Genomic DNA, 23,410 nt, shown 5'->3' on the forward strand with positions numbered 1-23,410 from the left:
ATCCTGGCACCGCCCTGCCAGGCAAGGACCTGCACTACTCTTTTGGTGGACAAAAAAACTCAGTTACTTTTCCCCAAAGAGCACAATTGGTCCCAGGTAGCTGTCCCGATGGACAAGGTGGCAGGCACACGCAAAGCCTGTATCACAGCAGGAGACACGCTGGATCCTTTCCTTTTCTCCACAGGCAGAATAGCTGCTTAACATTCTTTTGTAACCATTTGATAAGATAAGAACGGAAGACTCACAGCTTAAAGGGTAATTCTCCTTCATTTGCAAAACTGTAATAACATATAAAAACCACAGAAATGTGTTCAAACTTTCATAACCTGCCAAATTATGTAAAATGAACATGGTAATTAGGGGGTTTGGCCACAACAAGGGGCATGGTCAAAAATGTTGTCACGCTACATGCGCAAAATCTTTTTGTCCCTCTTTCTGTTTCCTAAATGTTGGGAGGTATGGAACTATAGCTACCAGCACTGTCCATAGCACAAGCACACAAAGTCCAGGTTTTGCATTTAGGAGCTTCAGACCCTCCTGGTCTAGCTCCCAGGCTTGTGGCTGCTGCACCTCTGCCGTCCAGGGGCTCCTGCCCCTACTTCTTTGCAGTAGTCTCTGTCCACGCTCTCTCAGTGAAAGTGAAAGCAGGAATGGCTGTGAGCACATGGTTCTCCTATATATCCAAAGGTGGTGCAGCAGCGACACCTTGTGACACCCTCCGGTATCTGCCAGACATGTTGCACTGGGACAAGGCTCCTGCCCCTCCCAAGACTCATCTAGGAGACTCTGTAGCTGCACAGGCAAGGGATTTCCACCATGTGGTTCAGACTATAGGGGAATTAACTCTATGGGCCCCTACAGGTCCTGATTACCATAGCAACCATGCACTGATTTAATTAAGAGACTGGAATATGAAAAGTAGAGGCCTGAATAGAAAGATTAGTTAAAATAAAAAATAGCAATAGCTATAAATGTGTAGCTTTACAGAACATTTAATAGCTGAAAAGAGCAAGAAGTTGGCAAATACTTCAAAACTATAAAAAAGAAAAAATGAAGGGCAGTTGAAAAGTAGCTTAAAATTAGCCATTCAAAATCATACTAAAAGTTCACCTAAAGGTGAACCACCCCTTTGTTTTTTAAAATGTTTCCCACTAAAGGAAAATCTATGACTAATGAAGTTCTGGTGACAATTAGAAGCATAAAACTATCCATACTGCAGCCAATGGAGTGTTATTGGGCCCAAGCAGCAACATATTTATCAGACAGGGGGCTGCGCCACTGAGAGAAACTCACCTCAGGAGGCAGTGCCCCACTGGCTACCAGAGGCGCCAAAAATGCCCTCCTGGTAACTTTAAGAGACAAATTTTTGGGGTTCAAACTGTAATTTCAGGTCTTCTAGCGCAGATGCAATTGCCTCTAATATCAGGGGTGCAAGTGGGCCCCGCCTGCCCAGATCTGCACAAAGTATCTTTTGGATTACCACTTTGGTGGTACTCACAGAATACAGATCCATCAGTGTATCTGAGCTATCCTTAATGAAAAAGCCACTTCTTACTCGAGAACTTTACCAAAAGTTAATTTTTGGATTTGGAGACAGAATACATTCCTTTGGCCAAATAATAAAAAGGGAAAATCCACCACTGAAACAGATTAGGAAGCATACAAACAAGCGTGGGAATTATATGGAAGCCCATTATCCAGTGAGTTCCAAATTACAAGAAGGCCATCTGCCATAGACTCCATTGTAATGAAATAATTCTTTTTTTTTTTTCTTAAATAATTTATTTTGCAATAAAACAATACCTAATACTTGATCCCAATTAAAATTTAATCAATCCGTATTGGAGTTCATTGTGTTTAATTAATGTTTATATACATTTTTTAGTAAATTTAAGATATGGAGATCCAAATTACAAAATGACCCTACTCTAGAAACCCCAGGTCCCACCTGTACTCATAATTCATGAAGTCATAAATCTAGTGTTATAAGTGTATATAAACATACAAATAATTGCAGATTTATGCTTAAAGACCCAATCTGGAAATGCTTACTTCTATGAACTGAGCTATTTCACTTTATTTGCTTGAAGTGACAGGTTATGACATTGGAATGTATGTAAAGCAACTATACTTCATAGACTAATCTGCGCACATATATTTTAGGCACAGGGCAGGTAGATTTCAGAAAATACAGGATAACAGATCATAGTAAAAAAAAAAACCAGGAAGATAATAGCAGTAAAGTTAAGGGACAGGATCAGGATCCGGCACACACACACATATATATATATATATATATATATTATATATATATATATATATATATATATATATATATATATATATGTAAGGGTGCCATTGGTTCCAAAATACAAAAATACTTTCTGTATACAGAAATATACAGAATACAGGGCATATTTATCACAGGTCCAGTGATTCGAATAGGAATGATCCAAAAACTTGAATAAAATTTTAACCAAATTCTAACGCAATTCGAATTCAGGAAGGCTATTAACATCTTCAAGTGGGTCAACGGACCTCTGCCATTGGCTTCTACATGAGCATAAACTATACACTGGGCTCATGTGTAGGGCATTATAACAACTCTTTTTCTTTATTAAGGTTCCTGGAATTGTGTAATGTAATGTATTTGCTGCAACATATATGTCCATTCAACTTTAAATGTAATGTATTTGCTGCAACATATACGTCCATTCAACTTTACATTTCCGCCGTATGCAAATTAACCTGAGCGCAAGACCTCTAGTGTATTTGGGCTATGCAGAAATGAACGCTAGCGCATCTTCGCTTTTAATTGCTCGCATTGCCAAAGTAACGCTAGTGAAATGTCGCCAGCATTCGGCACCCACGATGAAACTCCGCATTACAGTGAATTAGCGTTGTCTGAGCAAATTTCCCCTGGCGATGGGTGCCAAGCGGACGCTGGCGAATTTCCACCCTCGAGTAAATCTGCCCCTTAGTTCCACAAAACAAATGTCAATATAAATTTTGTGAAACAATACTGGCAGTCAAATTAATGGACCAATAAGAAGCAAACATACTCATTACCCAATAACAAGCAGGTTTTGGTGAAGTTATCAGCACCAATAGTTGCAGGGGAGCATGTAACTGCACCACAAGTACCATGAAAATGTTGTGTTTGCTTTGTTTAATCATAGATTCCCATCTTGTTTCTGCCATTCTCTGCATTCTCTGCTGTTGTCTGATATCCTGTCTTTTTTTTAACTCCACCTGCCCTGACCTGTGCCTGGACTTTGACTACGAGTTTTGTATTAACAGTGTTCATATTGTTTTTTTCTACAAAGCTTCTGTAATTCTCGAACAATCCACCGTATTTTTAGGTAGGTAAGTATTCATTCTTTTTAGGGCTTATTCTTTTTATTTCTCTTATTTCTATCTTGTAGTAAATTTCTGTAAGATTTTCAGATGGTATCACCCAAAGCAAAACTGTCTAAAGAGAGTAATATAATTTTAAGACTTTAAGACCATCTTTTTATAAAGCAAAACTATACCCCCAAAATGAACACTTAAGCAACAGATAGTTTATATCATATTAAGTGGCGTATTAAAGAATCTTACCAAACTGGTCTATATATTTAAGTAAATATTTCCCTTTTACATCTCTTGCCTTGAATCACCATTTCGTGATGGTGTCTGTGTGCTGTCTCAGAGATCACCTGACCAGAAATACTACAACTCTAACTGTAACAGGAAGAAGTGAGGAAGCAAAAGACACAACTCTGTCTGTTAATTGGCTCATGTGACCTAACATGTTTGGTTTGTTTGTGTGCATCGTGAATCATATGATCCCAGGGGCAGCCCTTGTTTTTTTAAATGTCAGTTTTCTATTTATGATTACCCAATGGCACATACAGTACTACTAAAAAAATATATTATTATGAAAATGGTTTATTTACATGAAGCAGGGTTTTATGTATGAGCTGTTTTTTGCAATATAATTTTACATTGTTCAGGGGGTATAGTTGTACTTTAACAGTAAATAGTCGCTTCCTCTTTTAATATTACTTAGGGGCAGATTCACTAAGGGTCGAATTTCGAAGTTAAAAATACTTCGAAATTCGACCCTCGAATTGAAATCCTTCGACTTCGATATTCGAAGTCGAAGGATTTAGCGCTAAACGTTCGTTCGATCGATCGAACGATTAAATCCTTCGAATCGAACGATTCTAAGGATTTTAATCCAACGATCGAAGGAAAATCCTTCGATCAAAAAAAGTTTAGCAAGCCTATGGGGACCTTCCCCATAGGCTAACATTGACTTCGGTAGGTTTTATCTGCCGAAGTAGGGGGTCGAAGTTTTTTTTAAAGGGAAAGTACTTCGACTATCGAATGGTCGAATAGTCGAACGATTTTTACTTCGAATCGTTCGAATCGTTCGAATTCGAACGAATTTAACCAATTCGATGGTCGAAGTACCCAAAAAATACTTCGAAATTCGAAGTATTTTTCATTCGAATCCTTCACTCGAGCTTAGTGAATCGGCCCCTTAATGTTGGAATTGTCTTATGAATTTTTTGTAGAAGGGGAAAGTAGTTGCCATAGTTCCATTATTTCACTTGGAATTCCATGACTTTAGCCTTAATTGGGTATAATTGGGTATTATTTTTTTTCAGAATCACTTTCTTTGCCTTGGTACAGCCAAAATGATTTGCAGCTACACAAACAACTAAAATATGAAGTTTGCTAAATTAACCATCTTCTTTCAGTAACAGAATCAATTCTAAAAATGTATGTACTTTCTAGCCCACCACCAAGACACTTGGAGGCAGATTTCCGAAAGGGCGAATTGGCTGTGGCAAGCAAAGATTTTTTTGACGCGCGCCTTTTTTTTTTTTTTTTCTTTGACGCTCGCCACTGTACAAGTCTATGGGCGTCATTTCCACGGCAAAACAAGGCGAAAATATTGAGCCATCCCTACTTGGCATACATTTGTCATATCACCAAAGGACATATCTGTCATTCTCCTTAGCAACATTATACTTGACAGTGGGTAATGACTGACGTGACTGATCAGAAGATTATGTCAGTAATTACCCACAATATACCATAGCCTTTAAAGAATAATCAAATAAGCTTATGAAACTTTGCAGCAAATCTCATTACTATCATTTATCACTGAAGGTTAGTGATGGGTGAATAAATTCCCCAGACATGAATTCGCAGCAAATTTCTGTGTTTCACCGTAAACTAATTAATTCGCAAAATTGCGGTGACAATTCGCAGGTGAAAAATCCGTCACGTCTAAAAAAAATTGACAAGTGTAAAAATGTAATTATTCTGAGGGTCAGAATAACGGGCTTAACCTTGAAAATGTTATGTGCCATCTATCTCCCCTACTATCACTTTTATGGACAAGGAAAGTATTATTCACTGGGGGTGGTGCTAATTCAAAACTTCTCCAGGTGAAAGTTGTCAAGGTCCTATAAAAGTCAATGGGAGCTGCCAAAAGCGTAACTGGAGGGGGCTGGCCCTGGCGCAGGACCCGCAGCCGGGCCCCCGCCCCCCTCCGTACACCCGGAACTGGCTGGGAATATGCGCCGCTCGAACCCCCTGCTCCCCCGGTAGTTCCGCCACTGGGAGCTGCTCTCATCCTATTGGACCATTTTTAATCAATTTGGAGTTTTAGACATTTTCAGAAATATTTTCTACTAGGAATTGTCTGAAAAACTAGAATTTTTAGAGGTTTTAGAGGTATTCGTATTTGTTTTCCGATCATTCAGCGTAATTTTACATTTGTACTTTTTTATTCAGATCTTTTAAAGGGGACCTGTCATCCACCTATAAAATGATGCATAATAAAAGTCCTTTGCTAATTAAACATGAAAATATTCATACCTGTTATAAATTTATTTAAAAATCTGAGCTGTCAATCATAAATTTCCTGTCCCCTCTATGCCTGAGGCCGACAATTATTTACACTTTTCATTCTGCACTTCCTAGATAACACTATACTACTCTCATTCATGGTCAATAATTGTGTTGTCTGCGCATAGGCATGGAAATTCCCTATTGGGGTGCATACACAAGATTTTAGGGTGATACCAAGCGTGCTTTAATAACAGTGTCCAGAAAATGGTGCCTGCTTTCTGTGATTATGAAATTTAAGACTGAAGGAAACAAGATTTAAATAATGTAGATAGTGTAAGTATCGTTTATTTTTCTCATATAACATGACAGAAAATAATTAGGAATGATTTCTCCCCTAACTGCTTCCCACCGGCTAGAATCTAAATCGCCTGCAGGATGGCACACCCATCTTGCGATTTCAATTCTAGCTAGCGGGAAGGCTTTTCGGTGAGATTAGTCGCCCGAAGAAGAGGCCATTTGTTGCCAGGGGACTAAATCTCCCTGTGTGTGTCTCTGCCCTTAGAGTGACAGGTCCCCTTTAATACATTTCATGACATTCATGGTTTTAGAGAAAGTGAGTTTAGTCGTAGTTTCTAAAACCTCTAAAACCACTAAAATTCGACCTTTAATAAATAGGCCTTCAAAACTTTATATCTTACTTTATGAGCATGTGGTGATTTCCTACGCTCGTCTATGAAATAATATGCCCCAGACAACAAATATTCTCAGGACAGGACAGAAGATAGCAGCACGGTTCTCGATAGAATAGTATTCCAGGCCGGTGAACTTTTTTCAACAAGAAAAAAAAATAAGAATAACACCCATATTAATGTCTACCAATGATTATAGTGCTGGGAGGTGTTATAAGAAGGATGCAGAAGTATAAACAAATATCTGATTACATCTCTTCAAATTTTGATTGAATATCTTGTGCCTAAACTTTTGCTTTATTTGTGATTATCTTTGTAATTTCTGTTTTACTATGGCTAAAGGAAAAAATGATTATTGCACTTTACACCCTTGCATTTAATTAACCCGGTGTTCTTTATTTGAGTGTCCTCCTGGTACTGGTATAGGATCTATTATTCAGAATGTTAGGGACCTGTGGTTTTCAAGATAAGGGATCTTTTTGTGATTGGGATCTCTATACCTCAAGTTTAAAAAAAAAACCATTTATTAAATAAATCCATTAGGATTATTTTTGGCGGAAAAATGAGCGGAAGTGTGAAAAAATGTGAGAAACGGCAAAAAATGTGTGAAACGCATTAAAGTCGATGTGCATTGCAAATCAATGACTGGCAAAAAAAATTGCTGATCACTATTATTCAATTTATTATTGATGGTAAAAAATGAATCATTTTCAAAAATTTTAATTTTTTTGCTTATAATGTACTATATGGGAGATGGGATATCTGTAATTCAGAGCTTTCTGGATAATGGGTTTCCCGGATAAGGAATCCTATACCTGTAATAATTTTTGTTTTAGCACCTAGGATCATATCAAGCACTGGACCATTTTCGACCAAAATTCTAGGGGTAATTTGCAATTTTGCTTTGTTTGTTCAAGAAACTATTTCTATTTTCTTATTTCTTTTAAATATATATATATATATATTGGCCAGCTTAAATATATTGCAATATATGGACAAACAATCCCTGTTTTGTTTAAAGGGTAAGGCATTTTTCAGTAGCAGTATGCACAAAATGTCTCTGTCTTAAATATATTGATAATGGGTTGAGTGCAGAGGAATCTTGTATTTGTCTATATGTATTTTGTGGTCACACCCTCATTGCACCCCCGCCTAATGATTTTAAAAACTAGTGGTGAGCACAACTTTCCCTTGTTTGTTATAGTTATACAAGAGCAGTGACCAGCTCCATGTTGTAGCTCCCACCCCCTCCAACTATAGTCAAGTGATCCCACTGGTGTCTAATAAAAGGGCAGCCAAGTTTGGGAGTTTTACTTTGAAAGCAGCTAGTAAGTTGCAGGTAAAACGTATTCGTCCCTTTTATAAAATGTATGTATAAAATGTATAATGAAACCATAGAATTCTTAATGAATCAAATGAAAATTGAGCATAGGACTGGCCAGATATGGGATGACTTTGACGTAGTTGGCCAGCTTAAATATATTGCAATATATGGACAAACAATCCCTGTGTTGTTTAAAGGGTAAGGCATTTTTCAGTAGCAGTATGCACAAAATGTCTCTGTCTTAAATATATTGATAATGGGTTGAGTGCAGAGGAATCTTGTATTTGTCTATATATATATATATATATATATATATATATATATATATATATATATATATATATATATATATAAATATATATATATATATATATATATACTTAAAATGATTATATAAATAAGAAGATACAAAGGTCTTTACATAGCTCTATGGGTATTTTATTATAAGCAATGTTGGAATCTAGGCACTGTAATGCTTTAAACTGGTACATTTTACTTCTACAAAGATTGCTAGACTGGCACTAACCCAAAAACATCATGCACATTATTTACCAGTGCGGGCCACGAGTGACAAGGAGAAATGAGAAAGATAGCACCATTATTATTGTTATTACACATCATCAGTAATGTATGTCCTGATAATTACAGCTGAGAGCAAAGGGGTCAACTTCTTTTAGGTCATTTATTATTGACTAACTAACTTGTAAAATGAATTTATGACTTCCAGGCGAAGGTATTCTAAATATAGTTCATCAAATAACAAAAGCGAAAGGAGACCCTGCTAAATTTATATAACTTTGAAGTCAAGGCAAAATAATATGAAATCTTTGGCGTTCTCTGCATTTTCCGATCATCGCTCTTCATTTTATGGTTATAATTTCAAGAAAAACCACATAAAACAAGCTACATTCTAATGTCTCTTTTTCTTATCCACTTCTATTATTGTGTTAAACTTAAGTGACAATTTTACAGCACCTCACTAAGTTATAGATCATTAAGCTGAAAAAAATTTTGCCAGTTGCTGCTTTTTTACCATCTTACCCCATCTTGTCTCATTAGCAAAAATTGATTGAGCATGAAGGTGTTCTGTGGCTGTCACTAGATAAAGTAGGTGCTCTTAGCTTTCATCTGTTCTGAATTCTTCTTGTCTCATTATCCTCACAAGGTCAAATTCTATGACACAGAGATTGCTTGCTTAGCATTTATGTTCTGGTAATTATTGCCTGGGAGTCTTAACCATAAGTGAGTATGGCATCATTGAAGAAAAGAAGCATATATCCAGCAGGCAAACCTATGTCACTATTAATTGTGGGTTAAAGGAGAACAATGGGTTGCATCAGAACAGGTAGGGAAAAAATATCCTTTGAGACTTACGTCTTTATCATTTTGCAAAAATATTTAATTGTTCCATTAAGTATAATTAGCATATTGGAACAACATTCATGCTTGTAAAATAAAAATTATATATAGTGAATAAAGTACCCCCTCTTGTAAAATATAAGGATATTATAAGTTACCTAGGAGTTTCATGACCATATTCGGCCGAGTGTTTTTATACAGGTCATGGAACTCCAAGGTAACTTCTAATATCCTCATATTTTGCAACTGGGGGTACTTTATTTATTATAATACACAAGTTTTAGGGAGTCATGTGACAGAAATGACATCAGAATATAAGATATAATTTACAAGATATTCATAGCTTTTGTGTATTATATAGTGAATAAAGTACCCCCTCTTGTAAAATATAAGGATATTATAAGTTACCGAGGAGTTTCATGACCATATAAAAACACGAGGCTGAAGGCCGGATGTTTTTATACAGGTCATGGAACTCCGAGGTAACTTCGAATATACTCAGATTTTGCAACTGGGGGTACTTTATTTATTATAATACACGTTTTAGGGAGTCGTGTGACAGAAATGACATCACTACTCACCGTTTATAACTAATGACATCAGAACTCACTGTTTATAAGGATATCATTTACAAGATATTCATAGCTTTTGGTATTATATATTTATATGTACCACAACACCATCCATTAATTAGTTATTATGACATCAAAGCAGCAGCACACTTCCATAAGTGGGTAGCTGAGAAAACTCAAAAATGTGCACACTCAAACAGATGAACGCAAAACCACAATTCATTAGTGGGTTAAAGTCCACTACAAACATCCAACACATTTTTAGATAAGGAAACTATTATTACATATGTATTTCTACAACTCTCTATCTATTATATTTACTCAACTGAATATGTTTTGGGACATTGCGATATATTCTTATAAAGTACCTTATTTAATGCTCCCTCCATAGTGAGTAGAAGATAATTCCCCAAAAATCCTGATACATGTCCTCCTCCCCAGCTCAGTAGGGTGTGATATGTAGGGTTGAATGTAAAGTGGTCTTGAATAAACATGGCAGTATTACATTAATGTGTGATGAGAAAAAAAAGTGCTCATTAACAATCGGGTAGCCACCAACAGATAAAGAGACTCAAGCTTTGGTCTCCCAGAATGGAGGCAATGCTAATGTCAGATGCAACTTGAAACCTCACCTGCTCCCTGAAACTTTTTAAATCAGTCCAAAGGCTGACAGATATATCTTGAGTTGCCATCCTTGCGCTGTTCTATGGATAGATATTCCAAGGCACCTGACAACATACAATTCAGGCCACTTTTCTGTCTCTTCTGAATTAGTTATATAGAAATACAATAGTTTCATTCATTCAGGTGAAAACTTGACATTGCTTACATAATAAAATCTTTCATTTAGGAACAGTACAGTGTCAACAAACAAACATTGAAGATAGAATTGCTTTTCTCTGGCAAACTCCAAATACTTTTTTTCAGATTTTATTGTATACTATTGAAATGTTGGCCTTTGTAGAACTCAAGAACTTCCTAGAACTAAAGGTTTAAAACTTTTGGCTACCAAATTCAGTCACTAAACCTCCAAGATGCCTGTACCAAAGATTGAGGATCTGGGTGTAGAAATGGATCTAAATGTATGTCAATATGCGTCAAATTTTATAACACGCACAACAATTTTTTCTCACTCCAAATGCATTAAAGTCAATGGATGTTTTCTTGTGCCAACTTTTTTGTTCTGTCTGTTATTTTAGACATCCAGTCACTCCAGCCTTTGTAGATTACATTTTTGGCTAACTAACTATATCAATTCTTTTTTTATTTTGCACAAACTATTTACCTAGTTTTTATTTTTACTCTGAACAATTCCTTTAAGTCTCCCAGAATGAGTTAGGATCTAACCTACATTCATGGGGTTCCTCATATCAACTTGGCCACTCACTGAAGTATCCTGACCAAAGGGTCACCGTTGTAATGGGGTTTACTCCCACTAAACACAAATGCAGCCTCCTGCATAAAAAGGATTCAAAAGAATGAAGACGCTTCCCTTAATTCCAGCTCTCCTGCCAACTGTCCATTCTCCAGTGCAGTCTCCCTACTTCATTTTGCCTACAAACTATTGGAAAGCCTTGTTTAAAAAGCCTTGTCCGGCATCTCACTCAATATTATTGGTGTTCCACAATCCAAAAGTGTTGGCCCAAAACGCTCAACTGCAGACATTGCACTTACCAAAGTAACCAATAATCTACTCCTGTCAGAATCACTATTCCATACTTATCCTTCTATAGCTCTACACAGACCTTTACACATTGACACAATTGACCACCTAGGCATAGACATTTTGTACTTAAATGGCATTCCTGTTTTATGTTTCAAATCTTGTGCTTTCTCTAGCTCCACCTCATTCCATCTTTCAGTCTTTTGTATTTCTTTTGTATTTCAGTACTACCTTTCTGCTCATGATCCCAAATTCTACCTGCTTATTCCTTCTGACCTCTATCTCTCCTTCTGTCCTGCTGCTTCCCTGTGCAGTTCCCTTTACTGGTTTTCAATTTCCTCTCGAAACTAATTTAAATTACTAACACTTAGAGGCCTATTTATTAATTTTATTAATTATTTAATTATTTTTTCTGGTCGGGTTTTTAAAGCGTAAAACTCAAATTTTTAGAGGAAGTCCTTCTAAGTCCCTTCCTGAAGCTCAGCTCTGATCTCAAAACCCCCTTCTTCACACAATCTACACTCTCTTGTCCCCTCATCCCTTCATCCCATTCCTGTCTGCAAAACTTCTCTTGAGCTTCTACCTGTCTCTGTGACTCCCATGAGTTATCACATTCTGCCCTTCCTTTCAAATCTCTCTAATATTCAAAAAGTCTTGATCAGAAATCAGTATCATAAGTCACCAATTGTTTTTACTGTATCTTCCCTACTTTTCAAATGGTCCCTAGTCCTATAGTTTGTAAGTTTCTCTGAGTAGGACCATTTTATTTGCCAGATTACTGTAAGACCATTTTTTGTGACTAATTAATGCAAACACTGTACCAACATTGAACATTGTCATGTTGCTATATGAATAAAGATGACGATGAAAACATTTTGGAAGTTTATATTGGAAGGACAGAACTTTTATGCACTCAACTGTTAACAAATAAATAGAATGTGCATTTTAGATAAATTAAATGAGTTTGGTAAAAAGGGGAAGCAAATTGGAGCAAACTTAATTGATAAACTTTTTTGTTTTATTGGGGGTTTTTTTTGTCTGGTTCTTCTTCACATTGGAATTTAATCTGCAATGGCATTTCTAGGGTCTCAATTACCCTAGCAACCAAGTAGTAGTTTGAACTGTGGACTGAAAAAATATACAAACCAGGGGCTTAATTAAAAGGTTAGAAATAAATCATAATAACAGTAAACATAACTCCTAACAATGAATTGCTGATTTATTGTAAATCAAACTGGAGAACCCAGAAGAATTCCCATCAGTTTTGTAATTTATCAATACAACTCAATAAATCAGTTTGAATGTGATCAACTGCTATGATCAGTCATACTCCATTCTGACATATGAAGTGATGAATCTCAGAAACCCTCACACAAAACACATGCAGGTAGAAAGGATTGGGACAATCATTGGTACGAATCATTTCAGTGCTTGAAATAAAATATTAAGGGGCAGATTTTTCAAGGGTCGAATTGAACATTCAAATTCGAAATTCAAATTTTCGCGTTTTTTATGGTCAAAACGGTCAAGTTCATCTAGGGAGTTATTCAAATTCAATTTGAGTTTTAAAAAAGATTCTAAAATAGATTTTTGAGATTTATCATACTCTGGCTCGAACTCGAATTTGACTATTCACCACCTTGAACCTGCCAAATTGCTGTCTAAGTCAATGGGAGAGGTCCAGGGATCTTTTTCAGAGAAAACAACTCGAATCGAGATTTTTAAATCGAATTTGATTTGAGTTTTCGGGAAGATTCTATTCACCCGACTTTGAAATATTTGATTTTATTTATACATTTCAATTGGTCGAATTTCGAGTTCATGGAAGTTTATGGGAGTTTTAAAGAACACATGCATTCGAAATTCAACCCTTGATAAATGTGCTTCTAACTGTAAAGCCCCTGGTAAGTTTTACTGAGGAGTAACCCATAAATTAACGTGGGTTGTTTTCTCAAAAATATGTGGATATTATAAGACACCAATAAGTTCCTTTACCTGTATAAAGGCATTAAGCTGAAATAATTATTTACTGTGACAGTCTCTGCAGCTGGAGTTTTACCAAGTTCTGCCCCCTGCCCCGGACGTAAACTCATCAGTCTAATGTCAAGAGTGAGTTTATTGTCATTTCATTCATATACGTTTGTACACAGTCTGGTAGTGAGGGCCCTAATGCTTTGGTACCTTTTTCCAGATGGCAGGAGTGTGAACAGTGAGTGTGAGGGTAGTGTTGGATCAGCCACAATGCTGGTGGCTTTACGGATGCAGTGAGTGGTGTAAATGTCCGTGATGGAAGGAAGAGAGACACCTATGATAACCTTCTCGGCTGTCTTCACTATCCTCTGTAGGGTCTTGCGTTCCATGACAGTGCAGTTCCCAGCCCAGACAGTGATACAGCTGCTCAGGATGCTCTTGATAGTCCCTCTGTAGAAGGTTTTGAGTATGGATGGTGGGAGATGGGATTTCCTCAGCTCGCAAAGGAAGTTGAGTCACTATTGGGCTTTCTTGGCTAATTAGCTGGTGTTGTGGACCAGATGAGGTTCTCAGTGTGGTGGTTCTGGAGATGATATTTCCAATTCTGACTGACTGAGGTCTGTCGGTCAGGAAGTCCCCCTGTTTTGCTGTGTGAGGGTCCGATACAGTATTCAATCCAGTTCATATCCTCAACAAAAAACATTCTAACCAACGCCACTGTTCACAGCACTGAAGCTTTGCGAATTGACCGAGTGGAAGATCCTTAGATAGAGTGGAAGATCCAGGAAGTGAACCGGCGTATGTGTGTGAGAGGAACAGGAGGCGGTGGACTGTAAGTGAGGTTGTCCAGTGAGAGGGGATGTTACGAGATAGTAACTACAGGATCCTGTAAGTATTAACTAAGCAGGGACCTTTCTGAACTGCAAAAATAGTGCGCAATTGCTATTGTGCTTTGTGTCTTTGTGGAGTGTGGAGGTGATGTCAACAATGGGAGAGAGCGACCGACATTTCGGTACATAAGCCAACAGCAGTACCATACGAGTCAAAATACAGCCTGGTCTATAGAAACAACAAGCTGGTGGGGATTGTGAGAGACTTAGGGGATTGGCAATTTTCTCTGTTCCCTGTTTTGAAGGAAGCGCAAACATACTATTTTATTGTTATTTCTGGGGAGTGGAATCCTTTATGTAATGTGCATACTATTGTTGTATTTGTGCAAGGTGTAAGTCAAAACTGTAACTTTTAGAGCACTGCTGTCTGAGGCTAGTTTCTCAACCAGCCTTATGGTAGTAGTTCTCCTGAGCATCAGCCCATGTCTGGCCACGTTTAGGTGCCTGAATGCACAGTGGGATGTGATTTGTAACAATGCTTGGCACAGATGATCTGGGAATATCATGTAATTTCCATGTAAGTGTCAAAACCATCATACTAAGATTTTTTATAGGTAAAGACCCCTTGTAAAAGAAAGACATAGATTCCACTCCCCAGAAAAAACAATAAAATAGTATGTTTGCATAATCATTCTGGATACAAGATCCCAAATCTGTATAATTAATTATCTAATTTTGATTTTACTGGGGGCATATAATAAAAGTTGTTGGAAAAAATCATGCATGGTGAGAAACATTACTTTGTTGTGGGAATATGTTTACAACCACAAAAACCAGGTAAAAGTTTGGATCAACTACAAGGTAGTGTTTTATTATTACAGAGAAAAAGTAAATTATTTTTTAAAATTGTAATGATTTGATTATAATGGAGTCTATGGGAGATGCCTTCCTGTAATTCAGAGCCTTCTGGATAATAGGTTGTCAGATAACAGATCCTATACCTGTATCTCTGTGATTGCTTCTGCCTGTGGATGGGTATGAATTTTACACAAATGTGTTAAGATTATGCATTAATGGGTGTGCTCTCATACAGATCCCATACTGATCTGATACTTATACAGTGTCATGTGACATGATCATTTTCTGCTTATGCAGAAGTGTTAGAAAGTTATGTCTCCTTGATGCAAGAGAAGCATGGTGTCTGTGTGCAATTTTTTCTCTGTATAAAAGAAAGCTGCAGGCTCACGTGAGAATGAGCTACTGGTTATCCCATCTCTTAAGCAGAATGGCAACAGGTTATGGGCCCAGGAGAGAGGAATGAAACCAATGGAGCAGGCTGATATTTGATGGAGATGAAAAGAACTATGAACTATGGGAGACAACGTTTCTAGACCACATGCGCCTGATGAATCTTAAAGAAACTATCCTGCATGAATACACATAGGACACAGACTTGGATGAGGACAGAAGTAAGAAAGAGGAGGCTTATGCTGAGTTAATTTAATTTTTGGTCTGTCTCTGATTATGAGAGATGCAGCTGATGATGGAATGAAAGTGCTTTAAATCCTGAGAAACCACTATGCTGGCAAAGGTAAGCCACAAATAATTAGCTTATAACACAGAGTTAACATCTCTAAAGAAAGCTGCAATTGAAAGTGTCACAGACTATATAATATGTGCAGAAACAGCCATTACAGCACTGAGAAATGCTGGAGAGACATAGGGGGGCAGATTTATCAAGGTTGGAATTTCGAAGTAAAAAATACTTTGAAATTCGACCATCGAATTTAAATACTTCGAATATCGAATTTGAACTTTTTTTATCGAATTTGGGTATTCTGCAGTCGAAGTCAAATCATTCGATTGAACGATTAAATCCTTTGAACCGAACGATATTATCGTACGATTGTACAATTTTACGTCGACTTAAAAAAACTTAAAAAAATGCTGTAGAAGGTCCCCATAGGCTAACATAGCACTTCAGCAGGTTTAATTTGGCGAAGTATTGAAGTCGAAGTTTTTTTAAAGAGACAGTACTTAGATTATCGAATGGTCGAATATTCAAACTATTTTACTGTGAACTGAATTCAAAGTAAATTTGAAGTCGTAGTATCCTATTCGATGGTTGAACTATCCAAAAAATTACTTCGAAGTTCGAATTTTTTTACTTCGAAAATTCCCTCGAATTCACTTCAACCCTTGATAAATCTGCCCCTCAGTGATGGACTGTTGATTGCAATGATTCTTAAAGGACTACCTGAATCATTTAAATCCTTTGCTATCCATATCACACAATGTGATGAAAAAGTGACTTTTACTGAATAAATAAACTAGACTCAAAGTGTACTCAAAATCCTACAATTTGTTTAGGATATGACAAAAATAGTCCTTCATACCTGGTGTATTACCCAAGCACTGGAAAGGTATTTAAACACAGGCTAGTAAAGGTCATTACAAAGAGTGTGACAAACTCAAACTGATGTGTTAGATGCTGATGATCAGCGTTGGACTGGCCCACCGGGATACCAGGAAAAACCCTGGTGGGCCCCAGTCCTTGTGGGCCCCCACGACCACAATAATGTACTTTTTGTCAGCGCTGCGCTCCGGTTTTGCGCAATCTTTCCCAGCAATGCCGCAACTCCTACTGGGCTGCTTGTCCAGTACCAAACTGGCAAAGCTGCTCCCTGATTTTGTGTGCTGTGCTCCGGTTGGATGTTGTTGTGCTAAGTTGTGCGCATCATCATGTATTAACTGTGCCTGCCTGTGCAACATTGCGCCTGATGATGACGTCACAAACTAGCCGGGATCCTTCACGTGGGGGAGGAGAGAGTTGCGACGTGCATCAGAGAATGAGCGGTGCTGCTGCCATACTGCTCCTGGTTCCCGGCCAAATCATTTGCTTTTTGCTTGTCGAATTGGGCTGGTGATGACTATTGCAGCAGCAGTCGGACAGTCCTCTTCTCCCTGTCTCCTCCACCAGCCCAGGAGAAAAAACTACAGTCAGTGCTGGAATGGTGAGCAATGATCTAATGGGGGGGGGGGGGTTGGGGGACATGGACTATGAACTATGTTGGCCTTAATTAGCCCCATAACCCACATGGACTTTTTTTTAAATCTGACCATCTCCAGTCTTTGCCAGTAGTTGCTTCATATATCTATCTCTGGTTGAAGCTGATATATGAATTATTTTACTGGGACTGGGATGGGAATGCTTAAAGTAAAAATGATATAATGGATGAAATAAAAATGATAAAATAAATGAAATGCTCAATGATTTTTTTACTTGATTAATGCAGTATAACGTGAATTTTTAATCAATTAATGAATTAACAATTGATTAAATAGAATGCAATTCATAAAGCTGATGGAGTACTGGTGTTTATAAAATATGTGTATAATATAGTTTTCCTACTTTATTTGCACATGGGCTGCCTTCCAAACTTCAGTTGTGTGGACTTTGCAGACCAGGTGTTATCACATTTTGATCAGTCCCTGCCCATTGACTTTACAATCTAAAGCCCCTATCTTCTTCACATCAGTTCCTGCCTCAGTGAGCTTACAATGTAAGGTCCCTATCAAATTCCTATCCGAAATTTAACCTGCAGCAGTGCATATGGTTCTTCACATTGAGAACAGTGAAGTTGGGGGAATGCAGAAGATGTTGTGATTTTGTGCTGATTCTGTTAATGCCTTTAAGAGGGGCTTGGATTGTGATCTATAGTTAGTTGTATGTTTATGAATTTATGCAATCCGTTTATGCCAAAACTCGTATATATTAAATATTTTTGTATACTTTTGTATGCATTTTCTTTTTTTTCCCCTTGTTGGCTTTCGTGAGTATATCGAGGGGCCCTTCAGATCAGGTTCTCTGGTGGGCCCCAGGTGCCCCAGTCCGACACTGCTGATGATAACATTTATAGGGAAAGGTGTGGACGCCCTACATTAAACCCAAATCCAGGGAAGGTCCCAGTATCTGTAGTTGAGAGTGCAATGATAATGGCCAAACACAGGACAGCAATTGTACTAAATACCCTAAAAGGGACAGAAAAGCCCCTCAGTACTTAGAGTACTATGTACTAAAGTCAGATTGTAATGATCAGATACTGAAACATTGACTACTGTTACAGAGCACATGATATACCACAAACTTTTGTAATATGAGAGAAAGTGAGGGTGTTAAGATAAGCATTAATGGGTGTGCTCTCATACAGATCCCATAGTAATCTGAAACTGAAACAGTGTCATGTGACATGATCTTTGTCTGTTAATGTAGAAGTCTTAATAAAGTTATGTCTTCTTGAAGCAAGAGAAGCATGGTGTCTGTGTGCAGTTTCTCCTCTGTATAAAAGAAAGCTGCAGGCGCACGTGAGATTGATCTACTGGTTAACGCCTCTCTTAGGCAGAATGGCAATAGTATGTAATGAAAAAGTTATTATATTTGTGCCAAAAATCTACCACTTTTAAAAATCGCAAAGTAATAACTTTACTGAAGAATTATACATTGCAGAATGCAGATTTTTGTGCTTATTTATGCATATTCTTGTAACATTTCCCTCTCAGTATTTTGGAGTCTGAGAATGCTAGAAGAGAATTAAAAATGTACTTATAACAATTGAGCAGAAATATATATACTAAGCACTAGGAAACGTAGTCACTCAGAGCCACGGCAGTAACATGAAAATGTGCCATGGTCAGTGCTCTTTGTTCATTCATCTTGATTTGGGAGTGTCAGTATAAAGTCTATCAAGCTTTTTCATGCTAAATTTCTTGTAGCAATATGATCAGCCCAATAAAAAAGAGGAAGATCAAATGATATCCCAAATCAATGCAGGAATAAAGAGCATTCTCACCACAAGACACATGGTTGCAGAATTCTGTTAATTTCTGATAATGATTTAAATACGTGGCAAAATATGCATTTTAGAATACTGATCTAAAAATAACATGTCTTTTTTCCCATTGGAAACACCATCCAGATTGAATAGAAAGTACAGTTTGAAGGTTTGAAAGGAAGGGGAGAGTCTGAAAGTTTGAGGCAGAGAGTTCCAGAGACAGGCAGAAGCTCAAGAGAAGTATTGCTGTGGGATAAAGTAACAAGAGAAGGTCAGAAGCAGAGCTTAGGTTGTGTGATGGAGTATATTCTGAGATCAGAGGAGAAATATAGGGAGGGGCTTTGAAAGTGAGTGTTCATAGTTTTAATTTGATTCTAGAGGAGACAGAGCCAAGCTGAGAGCAATCAGTCCACGGAGAAGGAGATGCTGGATACTGGTTGTCGATTCATTTGGGCCGGTGTGTTCGGCCACCCGTGGAGCATTGCGGCTACTCTCGCTATGCGGCGGGTGTGGTGCTAAGGCCCAATGGCATATTTTGGATGTCGGGACATTGCCTTACTTGTCAGCGGCCATTCTTTCAAGGCCCATTGTTGGTGCGGGGCCACGCATCTGATGAGAAGCAGCAGCTGGACCGACGTCTGCAGAAGCGGGAAGACCACTACCCAATTACCACCACTGAAGCTACCCAGACCACAGAAACAGCTGCAGCTGGTCTCAAGGGTCTTCCTGAGGAGACCCCACTGCCTTCTTACAGTGAGGAGGAAACAGCCGTTGTGCCGGCGGTAAGTGTACCAGTCCCAGCAGGCCAGGGATATCGTGCCGCACAACAGTGGGTGGGAGAGTCAGCAGGGAACCACTGCGTCATGCCTCCTACCTAGCCGGGATCTAACCCGAGCAGCTGCTACACCACTGCCACGTGGCCTATCTTCAGAGGAGTCCCCTTGGGAAGAGGAGCAAGAGGCTGGTTCGGTGAAAGCGGATCCTCCTACCCTGCCCCCAGTGCCAGAAATACCCACGGCTGCTGGTAATGGCGGCAATGCCTCCGATGAAGTATTGGCTGCAGTCCCAACTAAAGAGGGGGCTCCCTCTCCGCATTACATCTTGATCAATGATGTTGCCAGCTTTTGGGTGTTACCTGGAGAGGCCCCTGTAAAAGAGCATCGGCTCTTTCTCGTGTGCAGTGAAAAATCAATCTGGAGGTCAGCAAGAAATGGGGGTATTATATGCCCTATGCTCCAGAGCGTGTATATTTGGAAGTCTCTCTTTTACCAGAACACTGGATCCATGAGGACATTCTGGACTATCTAAAGATGGACAGACACAGTCTCACACAACATGATCGTGATGCACGACACAGGGCCAAAGACCTGGTGCAGGAGAAACTCCCCATGTGGTGGTTGGGCCGAACCATCTACGCATCTGTAAGAGGGACCCAGAGAGGCATTACAGCAAGGATGTACGTAAAGACAAAGGCGGGTACACTGAGAAGCCTCACCCTGCATTCTATGTGTCGTTTGAAGACACCATAAGATGACCTGAGTGGTCCAGGTGAACCTTACTGTTAACATTAAGAATACTAAGACCTTTGATTATGTTATAAAAAAGGTTTATAGCATCGCATATTTTTGTCCTGCTGTTCTTTTATCTGTATGCTTGGTGTGATTGCTGGAATGTACGAGGACGTGCCACATTTAAGCGGGCACGAGTGTAAGGGGGTGAACCAGATGAAAAGTGTGATATGTGAAAATGTTATTATCTTGTGAATGACAAAATGTGTTTGACTGTGAAATGTTTGTATGTTTAAAAATGTTGGGTGTAATTTGTGTAAATTGCCACCAGATGGCAGTAGAGTTTTAATTTAGTTTAGTTGTAATTTCTTCCCCAGACACTAGAGGCCACTATAGAGCACAGAAGGGCTATGAAAGGAGGTGCCCGCCCACGGTAAACTGTCTTGATGGCAGGGCGCGGCCAAGGACACATGAGCTGGTCGGTGAGTGGAGACATCGTTGACAGATAGGAAAAGCTAGAATAGGAAAGATCTTAAGTAAAGCGAGCACTAGGTGCACGAGATAGTGAGGATAGTTAGTAAGGGCAGCTGTGGCCCCATCAAGGAAGAAAGTGGAATTAGTTTCCTACAGGCACTCTGTACGTAAGGAAATCAGTGAAAGTTTAGGACAAGGTAGGAAGGACACCTGGGTCTAACCTGGAAGAGTGGAGGGATATCAACCAGAAGGTATCGGGCCACTATTGGAGAGTGGGGGGGATACGGGTGGAGTATATATCGGACCACTAGTCGGTTAGGTGTGATCCAAGATTCTAAGGCAGGTGTGCCTACTCTGAAGTGATTCCTTGAAGTAATTGTAACTGAGCATGTGCATGTGCTGGATGTGTGTACAGTGTGCCTGATGTTGAAGTATCCTGGTGTTTCTAAAAATAAAAAAATCTCCTGTTTAATTTTTACATTAAGTCTCGTGTGGTGAGTAACAAGTGGGTTAAGTTCCCCTTTAAAATCAGAAGCCCCTCCCACAAGGTGGGAGAACTTTGTTGACTAATGTTACCCAGGCTGGTAGTGTAGTTGCCTGAGCCACCATCCACTTAATCATCAATAGTGATGGGCCCATTTTTCCCCAGTTAGGTATTTCCCGTGAAATTCACAAAACATCGAAAAATTACGCCATTGTTAAAGTCAATGGCATCCGCATAGTGTTGGGGCTATGACACGGCGATTGCCCGATTGCCGTGCCAATCAAGGGAATCCTGCCCGGTTTTCCTTATTTGTAAAGGAAGTTTTGACACGGGCAGCCCTTCAAAATACCGGGCTGTCCGGGTCAAAACTGGACAGGTGGCACCCTACTTTATGTTAAGGAGTACTACATGAAAAACAATAGGAACATTCACTTGGAATTGGTGCATCAGGTAAAGTTTCCTACCTCAGCTGTGCATGTTGGTTCCCTCTGCAGGATGTGCTGAACTTATTCTGGATTTGTGGCAAGGGCGGCAAATTGTTAGGGGCGGCATGCCCCTAGTCTGCTTGCTGAGGAGCACTGGGAACGCGCAGCTCCCTACAGACCCCTCGTCGCAATCGCAAACTCCCTCTGGGCCCCTGAGCATAATTGTCCTGTAGTTGTGGCTTGACCGGGGGCAAGATCAGGGGGTAGCAGGGGCTGAAAACAGATGTTGCTTTGGGCCACATGGGCCAGGGCCCAATGGGTTTTTACCTGGTGTCCCACCGGCCCAGTCTGGCCCTGCATGCACACATTGGGTTTTTACCCACAAATCATCAGAAAACATAGAAAATGTTCAGAAATTGGGGGAATGCTTGAGAGTGATGGGAGACCAGGGAAAAGGAGTCCAAAAAATAGGGGCTCTCGAGTTATGAACAGGACAAGGTCATATGATAGGAGGTCCCTCCCTCCCCACATTTAGTACATATGGCGCCAGGATTGTGCACTGTCATTTTCAGTTTGTGGTGGGAGTAATATAATATATAATAATATAATATATTTCTTTGTTGAAGAAATTTTAATTGAATGATTCTATCCTTCATCAATCACAAGTTTTGCTCCCCACTCCATGTACCCCAGTAAGAGAAAGTAGCAAGATGGCTTTGGGTGAAAAGAATGAAAGTGCACAAATACTACTAATAATGATATATTTATAAAAGCACTTATTTTAGTACTTTCTATCTTTATCCGTGCTCATTAGCTCAATACCAGTCCCAAGTCTGTTCTACACAAGCATCTCACTAAAGTGTTAGCCGCAAGCTACGCACCAACCTGTTCAGTAGCCTCTGGACTACAGACAGTCAAGGCTAAGAGGCTTTTACAGCTAGGAATAATCTGATTATCAAAAGTTGTATTTGTGCCTTTTCTCTTTGTAGTGTAGGAGGAAGTTCTGAGCAACAGATCTCACCCAGGTAACTGGATCCCCCCCGTTTGGTAAAAGGCAGGAATGGGAAGCTTGCAGGTCTCTAGATATAACAGAAGTAGAAGGACAGCTGGCAGAACTGCTGCCTCAGGATGAAGGGATTTGTATTTAAACAACAGCTGGAAGGCAAACACTTCCCCACTGCTGCTATGAATACAATTGCTAATGGCCCCCCTTGTTAAGGCTGCAGGACTTGGAATATTTAACTCTAACAATGCAATGCAATCACTATCCCTGCGCTCGTCAATGTTTAGAATGGAAAGCGTTTCCCATGAATGTGTCTGATGGAAAGCACGACAACTACAATGTGATATGCTGCCATCTTACTCCTTTATTATTACTATCAACACAGGCATAGTAATGAGGTGCGTCAAATTCAATCCCAAAAGCCTC

This window comes from Xenopus laevis, chromosome 6L (assembly GCF_017654675.1).
Source record: "Xenopus laevis strain J_2021 chromosome 6L, Xenopus_laevis_v10.1, whole genome shotgun sequence".
Taxonomy (NCBI): Eukaryota; Metazoa; Chordata; class Amphibia; order Anura; family Pipidae; genus Xenopus; species Xenopus laevis.